A 19,247-nucleotide genomic window follows, 5' to 3' on the forward strand; every position below is an offset into this window, starting at 1 on the left:
GGAGAACTTAATACAATTGCTCAGGATGGTTGTGGTTGTTCTCCAGTTACTACAAAATCTGGGTAGCAGTCCAAGCCTCAACACAAATGTAAGCAAGTCTACACCCTACAGTAGCCCCCGTAAGGTGATTGGCGGTCCATTAAATAATCTGTTTAAGAGGCTGACCACCCTTTCATGTGCACAGACTGATCATTTATATTATCTTATGTGGAGAAGTGTGACGGCGCCATATAGCGAGAAACGGCCGTAGTCAACTATGTGTTCTGTCTACTCTTGCTACCCGCTGTAAAAGAAGATTTTTAAGGAACAGTGAGTGCGACCCATTTTCATTCTACTTTATCCCATGATCATTTATATTATCGTTCTGTGCACATAGACTATCATGCTATCAGCAGCATATTACCTATTTAAACAGGAAAATGTGCTGTTGAGATGATTTTTAAGCAAGTTTATCAGACAATTTAATTGCATCCCAACAGTTCTTTTCTTTGATTTATTCTGTTGTGTATCTCATTAATGTTCTCCAGAGTCATCATCTCCAATTATTTTCAGTATGTGCCATGGTTTAAAATTAAGCCTTTACTGAAATTTCTGAAAAAAACAAATATTAATACATGCCAACAATCCTTGAAAGGGTTATAAGATAGAAGTGCTGTGATAAGTTTTTGTGCCATAAACCATCATGTTGTGCTGAATCTATCAGCAACTACGGTATTCCCAATGTTAATGTCCATAAAAAAGATAACGGTACCTACAGTATATTGTGAAAAATACTACTGTATATTGTGAAAAAGTCTTTTAAGTATTCCTTTAATTACATTGGAAAATTTGCTGTGTGAAAAAAACTCAACTGAACTGAACAAGCCATCTAAAGCAGAGCTGGGCAACATGCAGCCCGCTGACCGAGAAATCCAAATGTGCTGAAAACAGTGGCCCACAGGCTGCACCGTGTCCTTTCCCACAGTCCATCCACCCATTTCTAGATGTCACCGCTATCCACATACTCAGTATACAGACAGCAGTAAATACATTGGTGTATTCTCAATCTATACACTCGGACTGGGACAACTCATAAGGTCCTATGGCTTCCAGTACCATCTATATGCCGATGACACTCAGATCTACCTCTCTGGCCTAGATGTCACCTCTCTGCTCTCCAGAATCCCAGAGTGTCTATCGGCCATATCCTCCTTCTTCTCCTCTCAGTTCCTCAAGCTCAATGCAGACAAATCTGAACTCATTATCTTTCCTCCATCTCTCATATCTTCCCTACCTGATCTATCTATCAAAATAAATGAAATCACACTTTCCCCTGTCCCCAAAATCCGCTGCCTCGGAGTAACCCTTGACTCTGCTCTGTCCTTCAAACCGCACATCCAAGCTCTCGCCACCTCCTGTCGCCTCCAGCTCAAAAATATTTCCAGAATCCATCCTTTCCTCAACCCACACTCTACCAAAATGCTTGTGCATGCCCTAATCATCTCCCACCTGGACTACTGCAACATACTCCTCTGTGGCCTACCTTCTAACACTCTCGCACCCTTTTAGTCCATCCTTAACTGTGATGCCCGACTAATTAATCTCTCTCCTCACTACACTCCTACTTCCCCTCTTTCCAAATCCCTTCACTGGCACCCAATTTCCCAGCGTATCCAGTTTAAATTACTAACACTGACCTACAAAGCCATCCATAATCTTTCTCCTCCGTTTATTTCCACACTAATCTCTAAATATCTTCCCTCACGTAATCTCCGGTCCTCCCAAGACTTCCTCCTCTCCTCTGTGCTTATTCGCTCCTCACCCAGTCGCCTCCAAGACTTCTCTCGAATATCACCCATCCTCTGGAATTCAGTGCCCCAAAACATCCGGTTATCCACTACTTTTGGATCCTTCAAAAGAAACCTGAAAACTCACCTCTTCAAGGAAGCTTACAGCCTGTAAATACCATATGGCCACCTCAACACCATTGGAGCTACTGCAACCCTTGACCTACTGTCTCCTTCCCCATAAACCTGTAGAATGTAAGCCCGCAAGGGCAGGGTCCTTGCCCCTCTGTATCAGTCTGTCATTGTTAGTTTTGTTTACTGTAAGTGATATTTGTATTTTGATGTAACCCCTTCTCATGTACAGCACCATGGAATTAATGGTGATATGTAAATAAATAATGATAATAATAACATAGATGGAGGAGGGGCTGCCAACTTCTTCCATCAATTAGTGTGTGAAACAGCAGATGTGATGACATTACATTGCATCTGCTATAAGTGCTGGGGGAATAGGAACAAGGTGAGTATGTTTTGTTGTTTATTTCATATTGGTATTGCATGTTTTCATTTATATAGGGGACTATGTAGGGCTCATACTGTATATAGGGGGCTATGTGAGGGCTCATATTATATACTAGATGGTCGTCCTGTAGTTTATTTATGAAGTTTTCAGAATAATGCAATTTATACACAGGATTCGGCCGGCAGCGACCAATTAGTGAAGCGTGGTTCAAATTCTGCGCCAATTCATGGGCGGACTGTGACTGTCGCTTATTGGTCACGGCCGGGCGTGACCAATCAGTGAAGCTAGGGCCGGCTCCAGGTTTTTTAAGAGCCCCTGGCAAAAGAGTCTCAGTGGGCCCCCCTCTTTAATACATACCACGATTCATGATGCACAGATGCAGCAGAGAAATATAGCACAGCCCACGTAGTATATAACAGCCCACATAGTATATAGCACCGCCCACGTAGTATATAGCACAGCCACGTAGTATATAGCACAGCCACATAGTATATTGCCCAGCCACGTTGTATATAGCACAGCCACTTAGTATATAGAACAGCCACGTAGTATATAGCTCAGCCATGTAGTATAACACAGCAGATGTAGTATATAGCACAGCCACGTAGTATATAGCACAGCCCACGTAGTATACAGCACAGCCCACAGAGTATATAGCACAGGCCACGTAGTAAATAGCACAGACACATAGTATATTCCCCAGTCACGTAGTATATTGTCCAGCGACATAGTATATTGCCCAGCAACGTAGTATATTGCCCAGCCACGTAGTATATTGCCCAGCCACATAGTATATAGCACAGACACGTAGTATATTGCCCAGCCACGTAGTATATTGCCCAGCGACGTAATATATTGCCCAGCGACGTAGTATATTGCCCAGCGACATAGTATATTGCCCAGCCACATAGTATATTGCCCAGCCACATAGTATATAGCACAGCCACGTAGCATACAGCACAGCCCACAGAGTATATAGCAGAGGCCAAGTAGTAAATAGCACAGACACATAGAATATAGCACAGCCACGTAGTATATAGCACAGCCATGTAGTATAACACACCATGTAGTATATAGCACATCCACGTAGTATATAGCACAGCCACGTAGTATATAGCACAGCCCACATAGTATATAGTACAGCCCACAGAGTATATAGCACAGGCCACGTAGTAAATAGCACAGACACGTAGTATATTGCCTAGCCACGTAGTATATTGCCCAGCGACATAGTATATTGCCCAGCGACATAGTATATTGCCCAGCCACGTAGTATATTGCCCAGCTACATAGTATATAGCACAGCCCGCATAGTATATAGCACAGGCTACATAGTAAATAGCACAGACACGTAGTATATTGCCCAGCGACATAGTATATTGCCCAGCGGCGTAGTATATTGCCCAGCGACATAGTATATTGCCCAGTGACGTAGTATATTGCTTAGCCACGTAGTATATTGCCCAGCCACATAGTATACAGCAGAGGTGTAGTATATAACACAGCCCACGCAGTATTTAACACAGCCCACATAGTATATAGCAATGTGGGCACCATATCTATGTTAAAAAAGAATTAAAATAAAAAGTAGTCATATACTCACCTTCCGTCGGCCCCCTGGATCCAGCCAAGACGTTTACCGATGCTCCTCGTGATGCTCCGGTCCCAAGAGTGCATTGCGGTCTCGCGAAATGATGACATAGCGTCTCGTGAGACCGCTACGTCATCAACTCGCGAGACCGCATTGCATGGACCGGTCACCGGAACGTCGCGAGGATCCGGAAAGGCCTGGGCTGGATCCGGAAGGTAATTATATAATGATTTTTTTTTTATTTTATTTTTAACATTAGATCCCACGCCAATGTCGCTGATTGGTCGCGCCGGCTGGGCACGACCAATCAGCGAAGCGTGATTTTAATCCCGCGGCAATGTCATTGATTGGTCGCGCTGGCTGAGCGCAACCAATCAGCAAAGCGGGATTTAAATCCCGCGCCAATGTCGCTGATTGGTCACGCTGGCTGGGAGCGAGCCATCAGTGAAGCAGGATTTAAATCCTGCACCAATGTTGCTGATTGGTCGCGACGGCTGGGCGCAAGCCATCAGCGAAGTTGGATTTAAATCCCGCGGCAATGTTGCTGATTGGTCACCCCCAGCCAGCGCGAGCAATCAGTGAAGCGGGATTTAAATCCCACGCCAATGTCGCTGATTGGTCACGCCGGCTGCAGGAAAAGCTGATGCGGAGGCGACGGAAGGTGAGAATATCACAATTTTTTATTTTTTTTTATTATTTTTAACATTATTTCTTTTTACTATTGATGCTGCATAGGCAGCAACAATAGTAAAAAGTTTGTCACATAGGGTTAATAGCGGCGTTAACAGACTGCGTTACACCGTGGTGTAACGCAGTCGGTTTAACAGACTGCTACAACGCTATGTGGGCAGCGGTGCTGACTGGGGGTTAGTATAGAGGGGGCACTGACTGCAGGGGAGTAGGAAGCGGCCAGACTGTGCCCATCGCTCCCAAGAGTGCATTGCCGTCTCGCGAGATGTTGATGTGCGGTCTCGCAGGGGAGTAGGGAGCGGCCGGACTGTGCCCGTCGCTCCCAAGAGTGCATTGCGGTCTCGCGAGATATTGACGTGCGGTCTCACTACTATTGATGCTGCATAGGCAGCATCAATAGTAAAAAGTTGGTAACACAGGGTTAATAGCAGTGTTAACAGAGTGCGTTACACCGCGGCACAACGCGGTCCATTAACGCTGCCATTAACCCTGTGTGAGCACTGACTGGTGGGGAGTATGGAGAAGGCACTGACTGCGGGGAGTAAGGAGTGGCCATTTTGCCACCGTACTGTGCCCGTCGCTGATTGTTCGTGGCTGTTTTGCCGCGACCAATCAGTGACTTGGGATTTCCGCTACAGACAGACAGACAGAAAGACAGACAGACAGAGTGACAGAAGTGACCCTTAGACAATTATATAGTAGATAGGAGGCTATGCGAGGGCTCATATTATATACAGTATAGGGACTATGTGTGGGCTCATCTTGTATACAGGAGGCTATGTTGGGGCTTACACTGTATATAGAGAGGCTATATGGGGTCTTATATTGTATATAGAGGGCTATGTGGGGGCTCACACTGTAGATAGAAAGGCTATATGAAGCTTATACTGTATATAGGGAGCTATGTGGGGATCATATTGTATATAGGGGAGCTGTTTATGGGTTGATATGGTATCTAGGAGAAGGGTTGAGCGACCTTGACCTTTTTAGAGTCGAGCCGTGTTTTGCGAAACCCGACTATCTTAGAAGTCGAGTCGAGTGGAATCGGCCGATTATCGCGAAAAGTCGGGTATCGCCCGAAACACGAAACCCAATGCAAGTCAATGGGGGAGCATAGTCGGCAGTGAGTGGAGGCCAGGAAAACACCTACACTGCCATTTTAATGGAAAAAACATCCATTCTTGTTACAGAAGCTTGTCAATCGAAATTTACCTTATAATAATTGGAAGGCATTTGAAATTGCGGGTCATTTAGCTAAAGTTGTGGGGGGTAGGGCTGGTTCAAGTAATTAGTGGGCCCAGGAAATCTGGAACACATCACGGCAGTGGAGCAGGGAGAGGTAAGTATTTAAACTTTGCAAGTGCTGTGATCCTGAGCAAGCAGGGGGGGTCCACTAGTTGGCATTGGCACTGGCACAGGGCCCCTCAAAGTACAGAGGTGTGTTTGCACGGCGGGGGCGCCTCCCACCGGCAGCAACACTTTTGCGTACTATGAGAGGCCCTGTGCCAGTGACGTCGCCAACTAGTATTCCTCCCCCCACCTGATGAAGGAACCTGCACTTTCATCTGCACCTTCCTCTTTGTCCCCATGTAAGGTGGTATGGTATGCGGGAAGAGGAACCTGACTTTCAGCAGGGTCACAATCTTGCTGTGTAGCGTGCACGGGGAATTTTGCGTTATGGGTCAATGTACCAGCAGACTCATCTATCACTGGCTGGGCAATGGGCAGGATGAGGAGGAAACACAGATATAGGCCCAAAGAACAAAGTTGGCTAAATGCAGTTCAAAATTGGTAACACAGGACTAACCAGGGGGCATTGCAGTGGAGGACAACTGGAATGAGAGGCTGACACAGAGAGTAGGCCCAAATCAGTAAGTAGTCGAAATGCAGTTCAAAATTGGCAACTGTAGTAAACAGGCGGCACAGCTTTGTTCAGTGGAGGAGAAAAGCAAGGAGTGGCAGACACCGATAGTAGGCCCCAACCCAACTAGTAGGCCAAATGCAGTCTAACATTAACAACTACTTAACGAGAGCCTGAAAATGGAATTTCAGGACAGGAAACCAGGAGAACAGCAAGGAGCGGCAGACACTGTTAGTAGGCCCCAAACCAACTAGTAAGCCAAATGCAGTTGTTCCATTTAACAACTATTTAACAAGAGCCTGAAGATAGAAGCTCAGGAAAGGCAACCTGGAGAACACCTTGGAGCGGAGGACACCGTCTCTACAACCCAGACCCAACTTGTAGGCCTAATGCAGTGTAGTTTTCAACAACTACTAAACGAGAGTAGGAAGATCGAAGCAATGTGGACGAAACCTGGGGAACACCTTGGAGTGGGACACACCGTCTCTACACCCCATACCCAATTTGTAGGCCTAATGCAGTGTAGTTTCCAACAACTGCTAAACGAGAGCATTAAGATCGAAGCAATGGCGAGGAAACCTTGGGAACACCTTGGAGTGGAACACACCGTCTCTACACCCCATACCCAATTTGTAGGCCTAATGCAGTGTAGTTTCCAACAACTACTAAACGAGAGCATTAAGATCGAAGCAATGGCGAGGAAACCTGGGGAACACCTTGGAGTGGAACACACCGTCTCTACACCCCATACCCAATTTGTAGGCCTAATGCAGTGTAGTTTTCTACAACTACTAAACGAGAGTCGGAAGACCAAAGCAATGTGGACGAAACCTGGGGAACACCTTGGAGTGTAACACACCATCTCTATACACCCCATACCCAATTTGTAGGCCTAATGCAGTGTAGTTTCCAACAACTACTAAACGAGAGCCAGAAGATCGAAGCAATGGAGAGGAAACCTGGGGAACACCTTGGAGTGGAAGACACCGTCTCTACACCCCATACCCAATTTGTAGGCCTAATGCAGTGTAGTTTCCAACAACTACTAAACGAGAGCCTGAAGATAGAAGCTCAGGAAAGGCAACTGTTGTGAGTTCTGTTTTTGGGCTCCCTCTGGTGGTTACTGATGGTACTGGGTGACTTGTGTTCTCTGCGGTCTCTGGTGTCCACCTGTTCCATCAGGTTATGGGAGTTTCCTATTTAACCTGGCTTTTTTGTCATTTCCTCGCCGGCTATCAATGTAATCAGCGTGTCTTTTTACCTCTGCTCCCTGCGTCTGTTATCTTCAGGACAAGCTAAGTTTTGATTTTCCTGTTCCACGTTTTGTTTTATTTTTGTCTTAGTCCAGCTTGCAGATATGTGATTCCTTGCTGCTGGTTGCTCTAGTGGGCTGAAATTACTCCTCATGTTCCATGAGTTGGCACATGAGTTCAAGTAATTTCAGGATGGTTTTTTGAAGGGTTTTTCGCTGACCGCGCAGTTCACTTTTGTATCCTCTGCTATCTAGCTTTAGCGGGCCTCATTTTTGCTGATTCTATTTTCATAACTACGTGTGTGCTTTCCTCTCATTTCACCGTTATTACATGTGGGGGGCTGCTATTTCTGTGGGGTGTTTCTCTGGAGGCAAGTGAGGTCTGTGTTTCTTCTGATAGGGGAAGTTAATCCTTCGGCTGGCGCGAGACGTCTAGGAATCATCGTAGGCACGTTCCCCGGCTACTGCTAGTTGTGTGTTTAGGTTCAGGATCGCGGTCAGCTCAGGTTCCATCACCCTAGAGCTTGTTTTGTATTTGTGCTTGTCCTTTTGTGATCCCCTGCCTTTGGGATCATGACAGTATAGCCGGCCTAAAAAAAAATTGGTCATCGTTTTGGCTGAAGTAGGAGGAAAAGTAGTCTGAGGAAGTTTTTTTTTTTTTTTTCCCTCCTCAGTGTTAGCTGCCTAGCCTTATTTGCAGCTTGGCTGCTTCTTTCCTCCTCTTAATCCATGAATGGCTCTGACCTCAGCTGTTTATCATGGACGTCCAGAGTTTGGCTCCAGCCTGAATAATCTTGCTGCTAAGGTTCAAAATATACATGATTTTGTTGTACATACGCCTATGTCTGAACCTAGAATTCCTATCCCAGAGTTTTTTTCTGGAGATAGATCTAGTTTTCTGAATTTTAGGAACAATTGCAAGTTGTTTCTTTCCTTGAAATTTCGCTCCTCTGGAGACCCTGCTCAGCAGGTCAAGATTGTTATATCTTTCCTGCGGGTGACCCTCAGAATTGGGCATTTGCATTGGCACCAGGGGATCCTGCGTTGCTCAATGTGGATGCGTTTTTTCTGGCATTGGGTTTGCTCTATGAGGAACCTAACCTAGAGATTCAGGCTGAAAAAGCTTTATTGGCTCTCTCTCAGGGGCAAGATGAAGCAGAAATATATTGTCAGAAATTTCGGAAATGGTCGGTGCTTACTCAGTGGAATGAGTGCGCTTTGGCTGCAAAATTCAGAGATGGCCTTTCTGAGGCCATTAAAGATGTTATGGTGGGGTTCCCGGTGCCTACAGGTCTGAATGAGTCCATGACTATGGCTATTCAGATTGATCGGCGTTTGCGGGAGCGCAAACCTGTGCACCATTTGGCGGTGTCTTTTGAACAGGCACCTGAGATAATGCAATGTGATAGAATTCAGTCCAGAAGTGAACGGCAAAATTATAGGCGGAAAAATGGATTGTGTTTTTATTGTGGTGATTCAGCTCATGTTATATCCGCATGCTCTAAACGCACAAAAAAGGTTGATAAGTCTGTTGCCATTGGTACTTTACAGTCTAAGTTCATTCTGTCTGTGACGCTGATTTGTTCATTATCATCCATTTCCGTCGATGCCTATGTGGATTCAGGCGCTGCCCTGAGTCTTATGGATTGGTCATTTGCCAATCGCTGTGGGTTTAGTCTGGAACCTCTGGAAGTTCCTATTCCTTTGAAAGGAATTGACTCTACACCTTTGGCTATGAATAAACCTCAGTACTGGACACAAGTGACCATGCATATGACTCCCGTTCATCAGGAGGTGATTCGCTACCTGCTACTGTATAATTTACATGATGTCTTAGTGCTTGGTCTGCCATGGTTACAAACTCATAACCCAGTCCTGGACTGGAAAACAATGTCTGTGTTAAGCTGGGGATGTCAGGGGCTTCATGATGATGCATCTCCGATTTCTATCGCTTCATCTACTCCTTCTGAGGTTCCGGTATTTCTGTCTGATTATCGGGAGGTTTTTGAGGAGCCTAAGCTCAGTTCGCTTCCTCCTCACAGGGATTGCGATTGTGCTATAGATTTGATTCCTTTCAGTAAATTCCCTAAAGGTCGTTTGTTCAATCTGTCAGTGCCAGAGCATACTGCTATGCGGAATTATGTTAAGGAGTCCTTGGAAAAGGGACATATCCGTCCATCTTCGTCCCCTTTGGGAGCAGGTTTTTTTTTTGTGGCCAAAAAAGATGGTTCCTTGAGGCCTTGCATAGATTATCGTCTTTTGAATAAGATTACAGTCAAATATCAGTATCCTTTGCCATTGTTGACTGAATTGTTCGCTCGCATTAAGGGGGCTAAATGGTTCACTAAGATTGATCTTCGGGGTGCGTATAATCTTGTGCGGATAAGGCAGGGTGATGAGTGGAAAACCGCATTTAATACGCCTGAGGGCCATTTCGAGTATTTGGTGATGCCTTTTGGACTTTCTAATGCTCCTTCTGTCTTCCAGTCTTTTATGCACGATATTTTCCGTGAATATCTGAATAAATTTATTATCGTGTATTTGGATGATGTTTTGGTTTTTTCTGATGACTGGGAGTCTCATGTTCAGCAGGTCAGGAAGGTGTTTCAGGTCCTGCGGGCCAATTCTTTGTTTGTAAAAGGTTCTAAATGTCTCTTTGGAGTCCAGAAGATTTCCTTTTTGGGGTATATTTTTTCCCCTTCTACTATTGAGATGGATCCCGTCAAGGTTCAGGCTATTTGTGACTGGACGCAGCCTACATCTCTTAAGAGTCTACAGAAGTTCTTAGGCTTTGCTAATTTTTATCGTCGCTTCATAACTAATTTTTCTAGTGTTGTTAAACCTTTGACGGATTTGACTAAAAAGGGTGCTGATGTTACTGATTGGTCTCCTGCGGCTGTGGAGGCCTTTCAGGAACTTAAGCGCCGGTTTTCTTCGGCTCCTGTGTTGCGTCAGCCAGATGTTTCGCTTCCTTTTCAGGTTGAGGTTGATGCTTCCGAGATCGGAGCGGGGGCGGTCTTGTCACAGAGAAGCTCCGATGGCTCAGTGATGAAGCCATGTGCGTTCTTTTCTAGAAAATTTTCGCCCGCTGAATGGAATTATGATGTTGGTAATCGGGAGCTTTTGGCCATGAAGTGGGCATTTGAGGAGTGGCGTCATTGGCTTGAGGGTGCTAGACATCGTGTGGTGGTCTTGACTGATCACAAAAATCTGATGTACCTTGAGTCTGCCAAGCGTCTGAATCCTAGACAGGCTCGTTGGTCACTGTTTTTCTCCCGTTTCAATTTTGTGGTTTCATACCTGCCAAGTTCAAAGAATGTGAAGGCGGATGCTCTTTCTAGGAGTTTTGTGCCTGACTCCCCTGGAAATTCGGAGCCCACTGGTATCCTTAGGGATGGGGTGATTTTGTCGGCTGTCTCCCCAGAGTTGCGCTGTGCTTTGCAGGAGTTTCAGGCGGATAAACCTGATCGTTGTCCGCCGGAAAGACTGTTTGTTCCAGATAATTGGACCAGTAGAGTCATCTCCGAGGTCCATTCTTCTGTGTTGGCAGGTCATCCTGGAATATTTGGTACTAGAGACTTGGTGGCCAGGTCTTTTTGGTGGCCTTCCTTGTCGAGGGATGTGCGTTCTTTCGTGCAGTCTTGTGGAGTTTGCGCTCGGGCTAAGCCTTGCTGTTCTCGGGCCAGTGGATTGTTGTCACCTTTGCCTATCCCGAAGAGGCCTTGGACGCACATTTCCATGGACTTTATTTCGGATCTCCCTGTCTCTCAAAAAATGTCCGTCATATGGGTTGTGTGTGACCGCTTTTCTAAGATGGTTCATCTGGTACCCTTGCCTAAGTTACCTTCCTCCTCTGAGTTGGTCCCTCTGTTTTTTCAAAACGTGGTCCGTTTGCATGGCATTCCGGAGAACATCGTTTCTGACAGGGGATCCCAGTTTGTGTCTAGATTTTGGCGGACGTTCTGTGCTAAGATGGGCATTGATTTGTCCTTTTCGTCTGCATTCCATCCCCAGACGAATGGCCAGACGGAACGAACTAATCAGACTTTGGAAACTTATTTGAGGTGTTTTGTTTCTGCTGATCAAGATGACTGGGTTTCCTTTTTGCCGCTTGCCGAGTTTGCCCTTAATAATCGGGCTAGTTCTGCTACCTTGGTTTCTCCTTTCTTTTGTAATTCGGGGTTTCATCCTCGTTTTTCCTCTGGTCAGGTGGAGCCTGGAGTGGACATGGTGGTGGATAGGTTGCATCGGATTTGGAGTCATGTGGTGGACAATTTGAAGTTGTCCCAGGAGAGGGCTCAGCAGTTTGCTAATCGCCGTCGCCGCGTGGGTCCTCGACTTCTTGTTGGGGACTTGGTGTGGTTGTCTTCTCGTTTTGTTCCTATGAAGGTCTCTTCTCCTAAGTTCAAGCCTCGGTTCATCGGTCCCTATAGGATCTTGGAAATTCTTAACCCTGTGTCGTTTCGTTTGGATCTCCCGGCGTCGTTTGCTATTCATAATGTGTACCATCGGTCGTTGTTGCGGAAGTATGAGGTACCTGTTGTTCCTTCGCTTGAGCCTCCTGCTCCGCTGCTGGTGGAGGGTGAATTGGAGTATGTTGTGGAGAAGATCTTGGATTCTCGTGTTTCCAGACGGAAACTCCAGTATTTGGTCAAGTGGAAGGGTTATGGTCAGGAGGATATTTCTTGGGTGATTGCCTCTGATGTTCATGCTGCCGATTTGGTCCGTGCTTTTCATAGGGCTCTTCCTGGTCGCCCTGGTGGTTCTCGTGAGGGTTCGGTGACCCCTCCTCAAGGGGGGGGTACTGTTGTGAGTTCTGTTTTTGGGCTCCCTCTGGTGGTTACTGATGGTACTGGGTGACTTGTGTTCTCTGCGGTCTCTGGTGTCCACCTGTTCCATCAGGTTATGGGAGTTTCCTATTTAACCTGGCTTTTTTGTCATTTCCTCGCCGGCTATCAATGTAATCAGCGTGTCTTTTTACCTCTGCTCCCTGCGTCTGTTATCTTCAGGACAAGCTAAGTTTTGATTTTCCTGTTCCACGTTTTGTTTTATTTTTGTCTTAGTCCAGCTTGCAGATATGTGATTCCTTGCTGCTGGTTGCTCTAGTGGGCTGAAATTACTCCTCATGTTCCATGAGTTGGCACATGAGTTCAAGTAATTTCAGGATGGTTTTTTGAAGGGTTTTTCGCTGACCGCGCAGTTCACTTTTGTATCCTCTGCTATCTAGCTTTAGCGGGCCTCATTTTTGCTGATTCTATTTTCATAACTACGTGTGTGCTTTCCTCTCATTTCACCGTTATTACATGTGGGGGGCTGCTATTTCTGTGGGGTGTTTCTCTGGAGGCAAGTGAAGTCTGTGTTTCTTCTGATAGGGGAAGTTAATCCTTCGGCTGGCGCGAGACGTCTAGGAATCATCGTAGGCACGTTCCCCGGCTACTGCTAGTTGTGTGTTTAGGTTCAGGATCGCGGTCAGCTCAGGTTCCATCACCCTAGAGCTTGTTTTGTTTTTGTGCTTGTCCTTTTGTGATCCCCTGCCATTGGGATCATGACAGGCAACCTGGAGAACACCTTGGAGTGGAACACACCGTCTCTACACCCCATACCCAATTTGTAGGCCTAATGCAGTGTAGTTTCCAACAACTACTAAACGAGAGCATTAAGATCGAAGCAATGGAGAAGAAACCTGGGGAACACCTTGGAGTGGAACACACAGTCTCTACACCCCATACCCAATTTGTAGGCCTAATGCAGTGTAGTTTCCAACAACTACAAAACGAGAGCCTGAAGATCGAAGCAATGGAGAGGAAACCTGGGGAACACCTTGGAGTGGAACACACCATCTCTCTACACCCCATACCCAATTTGTAGGCCTAATGCAGTGTAGTTTCCAACAACTACTAAACGAGAGCCAGAAGATCGAAGCAATGGAGAGGAAACCTGGGGAACACCTTGGAGTGGAACACACCATCTCTCTACACCCCATACCCAATTTGTAGGCCTAATGCAGTGTAGTTTCCAACAACTACTAAACGAGAGCCAGAAGATCGAAGCAATGGAGAGGAAACCTGGGGAACACCTTGGAATGGAACACACCATCTCTCTACACCCCATACCCAATTTGTAGGCCTATTGCAGTGTAGTTTTGAACAACTACTAAACGAGAGCCTGAAGATAGAAGCTCAGGAAAAGCAACCTGGAGAACACCTTGGAGTGGAACACACCGTCTCTACACCCCATACCCAATTTGAAGGCCTAATGAAGTGTAGTTTCCAACAACTACTAAACGAGAGCATTAAGATCGAATCAATGGCGAGGAAACCAGAGGAACACCTTGGAGTGGAACAAACCGTCTCTACACCCCATACCCAATTTGTAGGCCTAATGCAGTGTAGTTTTCTACAACGACTAAATGAGAGTCGGAAGACCGAAGCAATGTGGACGAAACCTGGGGAACACCTTGGAGTGTAACACACCATCTCTCTACACCCCATACCCAATTTGTAGGCCTAATGCAGTGTAGTTTTCTACAACTACTAAACGAGAGTCGGAAGACCGAAGCAATGTGGACGAAACCTGGGGAACACCTTGGAGTGTAACACACCATCTCTCTACACCCCATACCCAATTTGTAGGCCTAATGCAGTGTAGTTTCCAACAACTACTAAACGAGAGCCAGAAGAACAAAGCAATGGAGAGGAATCCTGGGGAACACCTTGGAGTGGAACACACCATCTCTCTACACCCCATACCCAATTTGTAGGCCTAATGCAGTGTAGTTTCCAACAACTACTAAACGAGAGCCAGAAGATCGAAGCAATGGAGAGGAAACCTGGGGAACACCTTGGAGTGGAACACACCATCTCTCTACACCCCATACCCAATTTGTAGGCCTAATGCAGTGTAGTTTCCAACAACTACTAAACGAGAGCCAGAAGATCGGAGCAATGGAGAGGAAACCTGGGGAACACCTTGGAGTGGAAGACACCGTCTCTACACTCCATACCCAATTTGTAGGCCTAATGCAGTGTAGTTTCCAACAACTACTAAACGAGAGCATTAAGATCGAAGCAATGGCGAGGAAACCTGGGGAACACCTTGGAGTGTAACACACCGTCTCTACACCCCATACTCAATTTGTAGGCCTAATGCAGTGTAGTTTCCAACAACTACTAAACGAGAGCCTGAAGATAGAAGCTCAGGAAAGGCAACCTGGAGAACACCTTGGAGTGGAACACACCGTCTCTACACCCCATACCCAATTTGTAGGCCTAATGCAGTGTAGTTTCCAACAACTACTAAACGAGAGCATTAAGATCGAAGCAATGGCAAGGAAACCTGGGGAACACCTTGGAGTGGAACACACCGTCTCTACACCCCATACCCAATTTGTAGGCCTAATGCAGTGTAGTTTTCTACAACTACTAAACGAGAGGCGGAAGACCGAAGCAATGTGGACGAAACCTGGGGAACGCCTTGGAGTGTAACACACCATCTCTCTACACCCCATACCCAATTTGTAGGCCTAATGGAGTGAAGTTTCCAACAACTACTAAACGAGAGCCAGAAGATCGAAGCAATGGAGAGGAAACCTGGGGAACACCTAGGAGTGGAACACACCATCTCTCTACACCCCATACCCAATTTGTAGGCCTAATGCAGTGTAGTTTCCAACAACTACTAAACGAGAGCCAGAAGATCGAAGCAATGGAGAGGAAACCTGGGGAACACCTTGGAGTGGAAGACACCATCTCTACACCCCATACCCAATTTGTAGGCCTAATGCAGTGTAGTTTCCATCAACTACTAAACGAGAGCATTAAGATCGAAGCAATGGCGAGGAAACCTGGGGAACACCTTGGAGTGGAACACACCGTCTCTACACCCCATACCCAATTTGTAGGCCTAATGCAGTGTAGTTTCCAACAACTACTAAACGAGAGCATTAAGATCGAAGCAATGGCGAGGAAACCTGGGGAACACCTTGGAGTGTAACACACCGTCTCTACACCCCATACCCAATTTGTAGGCCTAATGCAGTGTAGATTCCAACAACTACTAAACGAGAGCCTGAAGATAGAAGCTCAGGAAAGGCAACCTGGAGAACACCTTGGAGTGGAACACACCGTCTCTACACCCCATACCCAATTTGTAGGCCTAATGCAGTGTAGTTTCTAACAACTACTAAACGAGAGCATTAAGATCGAAGCAATGGCGAGGAAACCTGGGGAACACCTTGGAGTGGAACACACCGTCTCTACACCCCATACCCAATTTGTAGGCCTAATGCAGTGTAGTTTCCAACAACTACTAAACGAGAGCATTAAGATCGAAGCAATGGCGAGGAAACCTGGGGAACACCTTGGAGTGGAACAAACCGTCTCTACACCCCATACCCAATTTGTAGGCCTAATGCAGTGTAGTTTCCAACAACTACTAAACGAGAGCCAGAAGATCGAAGCAGTGGAGAGGAAACCTGGGGAACACCTTGGAGTGGAACACACCATCTCTCTACACCCCATACCCAATTTGTAGGCCTAATGCAGTGTAGTTTCCAACAACTACTAAACGAGAGCCAGAAGATCGAAGCAATGGAGAGGAAACCTGGGGAACACCTTGGAGTGGAACACACCATCTCTCTAAACCCCATACCCAATTTGTAGGCCTAATGCAGTGTAGTTTCCAACAACTACTAAACGAGAGCCAGAAGATCGAAGCAATGGCGAGGAAACCTGGGGAACACCTTGGAGTGTAACACACCGTCTCTACACCCCATACCCAATTTGTAGGCCTAATGCAGTGTAGTTTCCAACAACTACTAAACGAGAGCCTGAAGATAGAAGCTCAGGAAAGGCAACCTGGAGAACACCTTGGAGTGGAACACACCGTCTCTACACCCCATACCCAATTTGTAGGCCTAATGCAGTGTAGTTTCCAACAACTACTAAACGAGAGCATTAAGATCGAAGCAATGGCGAGGAAACCTGGGGAACACCTTGGAGTGGAACACACCGTCTCTACACCCCATACCCAATTTGTAGGCCTAATGCAGTGTAGTTTCCAACAACTACTAAACGAGAGCATTAAGATCGAAGCAATGGAGAGGAAACCTGGGGAACACCTTGGAGTGGAACACACCATCTCTCTACACCCCATACCCAATTTGTAGGCCTAATGCAGTGTAGTTTCCAACAACTACTAAACGAGAGCCAGAAGATCGAAGCAATGGAGAGGAAACCTGGGGAACACCTTGGAGTGTAACACACCGTCTCTACACCCCATACCCAATTTGTAGGCCTAATGCAGTGTAGTTTCCAAAAACTACTAAACGAGAGCCTGAAGATAGAAGCTCAGGAAAGGCAACCTGGAGAACACCTTGGAGTGGAACACACCGTCTCTACACCCCATACCCAATTTGTAGGCCTAATGCAGTGTAGTTTCCAACAACTACTAAACGAGAGCATTAAGATCGAAGCAATGGCGAGGAAACCTGGGGAACACCTTGGAGTGGAACACACCGTCTCTACACCCCATACCCAATTTGTAGGCCTAATGCAGTGTAGTTTTCACCAACTACTAAACGAGAGTAGGAAGATCGAAGCAATGTGGACGAAACCTGGGGCACACCTTGGAGCGGCAGACACCGTTAGTAGGCCCTACCAAAGTTGTACCCCCAATGCAGTTTTAAAATTCCTAGAGGCTGAAAACAAGACTATTGACGCTCAGCTTTTTTAAAAGGAACACAGCTGAATTGAGTGGCGCAGACAGACACAGGTAGTAGGCCTTAAACCAAAATTGTGGCTCACTGCAGCTTAAAAAAGGTTACAGGGGTACACAGGCCGCATTGCTCTGGGCAGTGGAGGACAATTTCAATAGTGGACCGCAGACAGACTTTGTACGCCTACTATTAAAAAAAGGATGCTCTATGTAATAAAAAATAGGTTCCAGGGGTACACGGGCAGCAGTGGTCTGGTCAGTGTAGGAGTAGTAGAAAGAACGGGCCGCAGACAGGCTTCGAAGGCCTAACATAAAAAAATATTGGACTGTAGGCACTTTAACATTGGTTCCAGGGGTACACGGGCAGCAGTAGACTGGTCAGTGTAGGAGTAGTAGAAAGAACGGGCCGCAGACAGGCTTCGAAGGCCTAACATAAAAAAATATTGGGCTGTAGGCACTTTTAAATAGGTTGCAGGGGTACACAGGCAGCAGTAGACTGGCCAGTGTAGTAACATAGTAACATAGTAACATAGTAACATAGTTAGTAAGGCCGAAAAAAGACATTTGTCCATCCAGTTCAGCCTATATTCCATCATAATAAATCCCCAGATCTATGTCCTTCTACAGAACCTAATAATTGTATGATACAATATTGTTCTGCTCCAGGAAGACATCCAGGCCTCTTTTGAACCCCTCGACTGAGTTCGCCATCACCACCTCCTCAGGCAAGCAATTCCAGATTCTCACGGCCCTAACAGTAAAGAATCCTCTTCTATGTTGGTGGAAAAACCTTCTCTCCTCCAGACGCAAAGAATGCCCCCTTGTGCCCGTCACCTTCCTTGGTATAAACAGATCCTCAGCGAGATATTTGTATTGTCCCCTTATATACTTATACATGGTTATTAGATCGCCCCTCAGTCGTCTTTTTTCTAGACTAAATAATCCTAATTTCGCTAATCTATCTGGGTATTGTAGTTCTCCCATCCCCTTTATTAATTTTGTTGCCCTCCTTTGTACTCTCTCTAGTTCCATTGTATCCTTCCTGAGCACCGGTGCCCAAAACTGGACACAGTACTCCATGTGCGGTCTAACTAGGGATTTGTACAGAGGCAGTATAATGCTCTCATCATGTGTATCCAGACCTCTTTTAATGCACCCCATGATCCTGTTTGCCTTGGCAGCTGCTTCCTGGCACTGGCTGCTCCAGGTAAGTTTATCATTAACTAGGATCCCCAAGTCCTTCTCCCTGTCAGATTTACCCAGTGGTTTCCCATTCAGTGTGTAATGGTGACATTGATTCCTTCTTCCCATGTGTATAACCTTACATTTATCATTGTTAAACCTCATCTGCCACCTTTCAGCCCAAGTTTCCAACTTATCCAGATCCATCTGTAGCAGAATACTATCTTCTCTTGTATTAACTGCTTTACATAGTTTTGTATCATCTGCAAATATCGATATTTTACTGTGTAAACCTTCTACCAGATCATTAATGAATATGTTGAAGAGAACAGGTCCCAATACTGACCCCTGCGGTACCCCACTGGTCACAGCGACCCAGTTAGAGACTATACCATTTATAACCACCCTCTGCTTTCTATCACTAAGCCAGTTACTAACCCATTTACACACATTTTCCCCCAGACCAAGCATTCTCATTTTGTGTACCAACCTCTTGTGCGGCACGGTATCAAACGCTTTGGAAAAATCGAGATATACCACGTCCAATGACTCACCGTGGTCCAGCCTATAGCTTAACTCTTCATAAAAACTGATTAGATTGGTTTGACAGGAGCGATTTCTCATAAACCCATGCTGATATGGAGTTAAACAGTTATTCTCATTGAGAT

The 19,247-nt window shown here is 46.0% G+C and overlaps 1 protein-coding gene across 1 annotated transcript in view; it reads right to left on the reverse strand.

Annotated features, from left to right (window-relative positions):
* Positions 1-19,247, reverse strand: part of EPHA10 (EPH receptor A10) — a 1,463,996-nt gene that overhangs the window by 239,123 nt on the left and 1,205,626 nt on the right. The window lies entirely within an intron of this gene.

Source organism: Ranitomeya imitator, chromosome 3 (genome assembly GCF_032444005.1).
Source record: "Ranitomeya imitator isolate aRanImi1 chromosome 3, aRanImi1.pri, whole genome shotgun sequence".
In the NCBI taxonomy this organism is placed as follows: Eukaryota; Metazoa; Chordata; class Amphibia; order Anura; family Dendrobatidae; genus Ranitomeya; species Ranitomeya imitator.